The sequence below is a fragment of the Mus caroli genome, chromosome 11 (genome assembly GCF_900094665.2).
Source record: "Mus caroli chromosome 11, CAROLI_EIJ_v1.1, whole genome shotgun sequence".
Classification (NCBI taxonomy): domain Eukaryota; kingdom Metazoa; phylum Chordata; class Mammalia; order Rodentia; family Muridae; genus Mus; species Mus caroli.
Genome location: NC_034580.1, coordinates 73,794,155 through 73,799,491, shown reverse-complemented (window position 1 = coordinate 73,799,491; position 5,337 = coordinate 73,794,155). Strand labels below are relative to the sequence as shown.

Genomic DNA, 5,337 nt, shown 5'->3' with positions numbered 1-5,337 from the left:
GCCATCTCACCAGCCCGGGGGAGAGCTTTTAGTGCCGTACTTCATTCAGTGTTGCTTCCAAAACAGTTCCCTCACCCAGTGCCTCAGGGCTGACTAAAGTGTCCTGTTTCTACACTTCTCAAAATGGCTCCCCTGCTCACGTGTGTGGTAGCTGGCCAAAGGGACCCCAGTCACCACCTCTCCTCATTCATACAATGAATCCATGCATTTCACACCTTCCTCAAGCCATAGAGTCTGGTTTTCCCCTTGCAGCTACGCTAGCGCTGTGACGTGTTCTGACAAAGAGGTAGAAAAACAAAATACTTCACCCCAGTCTGAGCCTTTCAGAAAACACAGAAGGGCCAGGCAATGGTGGCCCACGCCTTTAATCCCAGCACTTGGGAGGCAGAGGCAGGTGGATTTCTGAGTTCGAGGCCAGCCTGGTCTAGAAAGTGAGTTCCAGGACAGCCAGGGCTACACAAAGAAACCCTGTCTCGAAAAAAAAAAAAAAATGTGGGGAGTTTTCCAAAAGGCAGACCATGTAAGGAGACCAAGGTGCCTTACATTCTGCTTGGTGATCTATACCAAAATCAAACAAACAACAATAAAAAGATAGGCATATTGCATATATTGGTGGGGGAGACTATTTTATTCAAGTCTGGGCTAGAGGGGAAAAAATCCATCTTTTGTGAGGGGGTTTTAGGAAGATTTTCCGGGGTTTATGGAAGAACAAGGAAATCCTGCGCATGCTCTCTAGAGGCATTCTAGGGCAGCTGCTCAAGCCCTCCCCCCTTCTGTGACTCTATCTACTGGACTAGTTCCTTCTCAGTCTTTTCCTTTGAGAGATTATAGATGCATCCCTATAATCCCCAGAACTGAGGGGCAGAGCCAACATAAAGGGTTGGGGCGGGGGAGACCTGGGGAAATAGCAGGTAAGAGAAGTGTCTCAGGCAAGGGCGGACCCTCTCTTTCAACCCAGAAATTCTCCAGCCTCTTCACACAAACAGAAATCCTGGCAGTCTCCCTCCCCACGCCCTGACACGTGACATGTGACACAAGGACATCACTTCTTTCTTCACATGCCTTTTCCATAACTTTTATTTGGGGTCTCCTGTGTGACGGGAGCATGCCACAAAGCTTGCATGGTGTCAGAGGACATCTCTTGGGAGTTGGTTCTTTCCTTCCAATGTGGGATCTGAAGATTGAAATCGGTCATCCGGCTTGGCACAATCACCTCCACAGGCTGGGCCACCTCGCTAGCCCTCCTTTCAGCCATTTTTCCTCAGTTACAACAGCAGGCTTTAGGGAGACATTAAAATGAATTTGTTCTCTTTACTTGGCAATGTGTGTGGTCATCCTATAAGCACACTGACCCCAGCCAGCCAGCAGTAAAAGGTGGCCAGGTATGATTCATGTAGCCCAGGCTAGCCTTAAACTCACTATGTTGCTGGGATAATCGTCTTGTGCACTGAGTAACGGTTGTCTTTGTATCGTTCAAACGTGGATTTCTGTACCAGCACAGTGCTGAGTACTGCCATGACTTTGGTATTGTTAGTTTTATGAAGCATCACCTGCCTCTATGGTTCATAAACAGTCTTCTCTATCACTTCTGACTGATTTAATAAAGAGCTGACGGCCTATAGCAGGGCAGGAGAGGAAAGGCAGGGCATCTGGGCAGAGAGGAACTCTGGGGAAAAATCAGGGAATTTGCCAGTCAGACAAGGAGGGACTGAAGGAGAGAGGTAATGGCCATGTGGCAGGCAGAAATTAGAATAAACAGGCTAATTGAGTTATACAAGCTAGTTGGGGAAAAGCAAAACTATAAAGGCCTAAGCATTCATAAATAAACACGAAGCGTCTGTGTCGTGATTGGAAGCTGGCGAGTTGAGACAGTCCAGTGATACTATGTAATTGAAGATAACTTTGATCTTTTGATCCTCCTGCCTATTCTTCCAATTGCTGGCTGGGATTATAGGAACACAACAACAATAACAGTAACAGTTATGTTATTGTGATTATCATAAGTAAAATGTAACTTAAAAACAATAAACAGGAGTTGGAGAAATGACTCAGCAGTGATGGGCACTTGTTGCTCTTGGCAGAGGGCTCAGCTACAGTTCCCAGGATACACATGGTGGCTCACAACCATCTGTAGCTGTAGTCAGGCATTCACACACATGGCACACTTAGCATGCATGTGAGCCAAAGCACTCAAACATTTAAAATAAAGAATAGGGCTGGTGAGATGGCTCAGTGGGTAAGCACTGACTGCTCTTCCAAAGGTCCTGAGTTCAAATCCCAGCAACCACATGGTGGCTCACAACCATCTGTAATGAGATCTGACACCCTCTTCTGGTGTGTCTGAAGACATCTACAGTGTACTTATATATAATAATAAATAAATATAAAAATAAATTAATTAAATAAAATAAAGAATAAGTCTTGCCAGGTGGTGGTGGCACACCCAGAATTCAGGAGGCAGAGGCAGGTGGATCTCTGAATTAGAGGCCAGTCTGGTCTTCAGAGCAAGTTCCAGGACAACCAGGGGTATACACAAAGCAACAGTTTTGAAAAAAACCTAACTAATTAAGTATAATGGAAATAAGCTTACTACATATTAGCCTATTCTATAGAAAGTAACTATAATCTAGGCTGGTTTTGAGCTCGTAGCAGCCTCCTGCCTCAGTTTCCACATAGTCTTCTTGATACTACATCAAAACTGTAAGTACTGATAAAATAGTAAGAGAGACACTTGCAGGAACAAGAGGCAAAGTTCTCACGCCCTGAGTCCACCAAGCGCGCTAACCACTGAGTCTCTCTCCTCCTTAGTAAACAATGTATGGTGCACATCTGCTCCTATTTCCTTATATCTTATCACAAGGGAAAACCCGACCAGGTAGAGGACAAGCGCTATGATGTCTGCAGAGACAAGCTGGCCATTGACCTGTCTTACACAGGAAAGTCCCACCATGAGGAAGGAAGTTTATAAAGCACTATCCAGCCCCCGAAAGCCCCAGCCCACCTCTGGCCACCTGGTAAACGGCTTGCTGTCAACTGCAGCCCCATGCTGGGTCTTCTTCCTTAGTTCCATTTCTAATTAAGCCGTTGCTTGGTGCATAGCTGCCAAGCAACTCCGTTGTACTGTAGCCTCCATTTTTGTTTCTGTCATCACTGGGATCGGGAACTGCCTGGTGACTCTGGTGGGTGTGGGAGATAATGCCAGGACAGGTGCAATGCACTGGGCCTCAGGCCTCCAGACACCATCTTCTCCAGCAGTTAGGCAACCTCCCCAGTGTGCTTGTATTCTCCCCCAGAGTAGGGCTGTAATGGCCCCAGCAGGAGAGGAGACATTCTAGAGACATCAATGTCCTTCATCAGTTAGAATAGACTATGGGCCCCAAGGAAATTCCCTCAGAAATCCCGTGCTGGGAGAGGCAGAGGCAAGTAATCAATCTTTCTCTCCCTTCCTTCCTCCCTCTACCCCACTGGCCCCTTTTTCTCTTTCCAAAAACCAAAGTGCATAAACCACACCCTTTTCTTGCCTTTCTTGGTAGCTGGGGAATTCCCAGAGCACCGGAGACCTGAGTGGCAGAGGGCTGGCTAGCAGCTGACTCCATAGCTTGTGGCCCTGGAACCCCAGAGTTTCCAGACTCTGGCAGAGTAGGAAGAACACACCCACCTTTTTCCTGGAATCCTTTCCTCTTCTCTCTTAATTGCCATTCAAGTTAGGTCACAAGATGCTGGCCTGTGGTGTTTGAGTTGGGGCACCGGACTTTGTCCTTTTTGGATCTTGCTATCAAATGTCCTACAGGTTAGGATGCCATAACCCTGCTGTGTTCAAGCCAAGAGGTGGCAGGAGGCAGACTTCTCTTAAGACTGGCCATCCTGGGTTAAAAATCACTGGCAGGGGACTAAGGTGGCATGTGAAAGTCCCTTGGTGTGTGTGTGTGTGTGTGTGTGTGTGTGTGTGTGTTTGTGTTTCCTTTCTCTTTCCCGTCTTCCTTTCCATACTGGCTCCCATTTCCCACAAACCAGTCTGCTTTCATAGCCTCTAAACAGCCTTTGGGGAAATATTTCTTGATTGCTATCAGGTCCAAAGTTTCATACACACACACCACTACCCCAATGGCAGTGCTGGCAACAAACATTCTAAATAGAAGAACTTTGGCCAGAAAAACACAAGCCAGAAAGTAGGTTTCTGTTTACCAGAAACCTCCCTTGATCCATTATCTGCCAGGATCTCTCTTCATCTACCACAAAAGTCAGCTACGTCAGTCAAGAACATCTAGTTCCTGGTCAATAATGCCTGAATCTCTCCAAGCCCCCTATGTTTGCTGACTACCGTATGAAATCTGCTTGCCTTTCTCCATCTTGCTCTTCTCTCTGCCCCCTGCCCAGAGATTAGGCAGAGATTAGATTTGGGCAGTTTGGTCCCCAGCAAATTTTTCTTTTTAGCCATGAGAGGTCTAGTTTGGTGGTTTCACTGTGCCCTCCCTTATAATCCTTGGACAATCCAGCTGAGACCTGTCACCATGAGATCCAGAGCCTTGTACAGGAGCTAGAGTCCAGTCTCTGTAAGCCAGGGCTCTACACTCAGTGCTTTTCCTTGTAAAACACCTTATATTAGGACTGGAGAGACAGCTTAGAGATTAAGAGTACTGGATGCTCTTTGGTTTGTTTGGTTGGTTTTTTTGGTTTTTCTTTTTTTGTTGTTGTTTTTTTCAAGACAGGGTTTCTTTGTGTAACCCTGGCTGTCCTGGAACTCACTTTGTAGACCAGGCTGGCCTCAAACTCAGAAATCTGCCTGCCTCTGCCTCCCAAGTGCTGGGACTGGCTGCTCTGACACAGGACCACGGTTCAGGTCCCAGCACCCACGTGGTGGATCATGATGGTCTGTAACTCCATTTCCAGTGACTCTGATGTCCTCTTCTGGCTTCTATGGGCACCAGGCGTGCTAGTGGTGCATAGGCATACATATAGGCAAACATCCACATACATAACACACAAAAAAACCAAGTCCTCAAAACACCTTGTACTCCCTAGTTTGGTTGTTTCTTTTTGCTGTTAGTTTAGTAGGGTCTTGTGTAGCCCAGGGTAGCCTTGAACTCCTTGATCTTCCTGCTTTTATCTCCCAAAGGCTGAAGTTATAGATCTGGGCCACCACACCTAATTCGATTCTTTTGTAAGGCCATCCAAATACCCTAAATTGGACCACATTCAGGAGGTCTGTAGAGAAGACATGAAGCTTTTCATTGCTGTGTGTACTGGCTATTTTTGTGTCAACTTGACACAGCTGGAGTTATCACAGAGAAAGGAGCTTCAGTTGAGGAAATGCCTCCATGAGATCCAACTGTAAGG

The 5,337-nt window shown here is 46.6% G+C and overlaps 1 long non-coding RNA gene across 1 annotated transcript; it reads right to left on the bottom strand.

Moving 5' to 3' along the window:
• Positions 1-675: 675 nt before the first annotated feature.
• On the bottom strand, positions 676-4,065 carry LOC115032442. Its single transcript, XR_003838118.1, has 3 exons — positions 3,659-4,065; positions 3,002-3,331; positions 676-1,278 (listed from the first exon to the last, which is right to left on the bottom strand). It is a non-coding gene; the product is annotated as an uncharacterized LOC115032442 (long non-coding RNA).
• Positions 4,066-5,337: the final 1,272 nt, after the last annotated feature.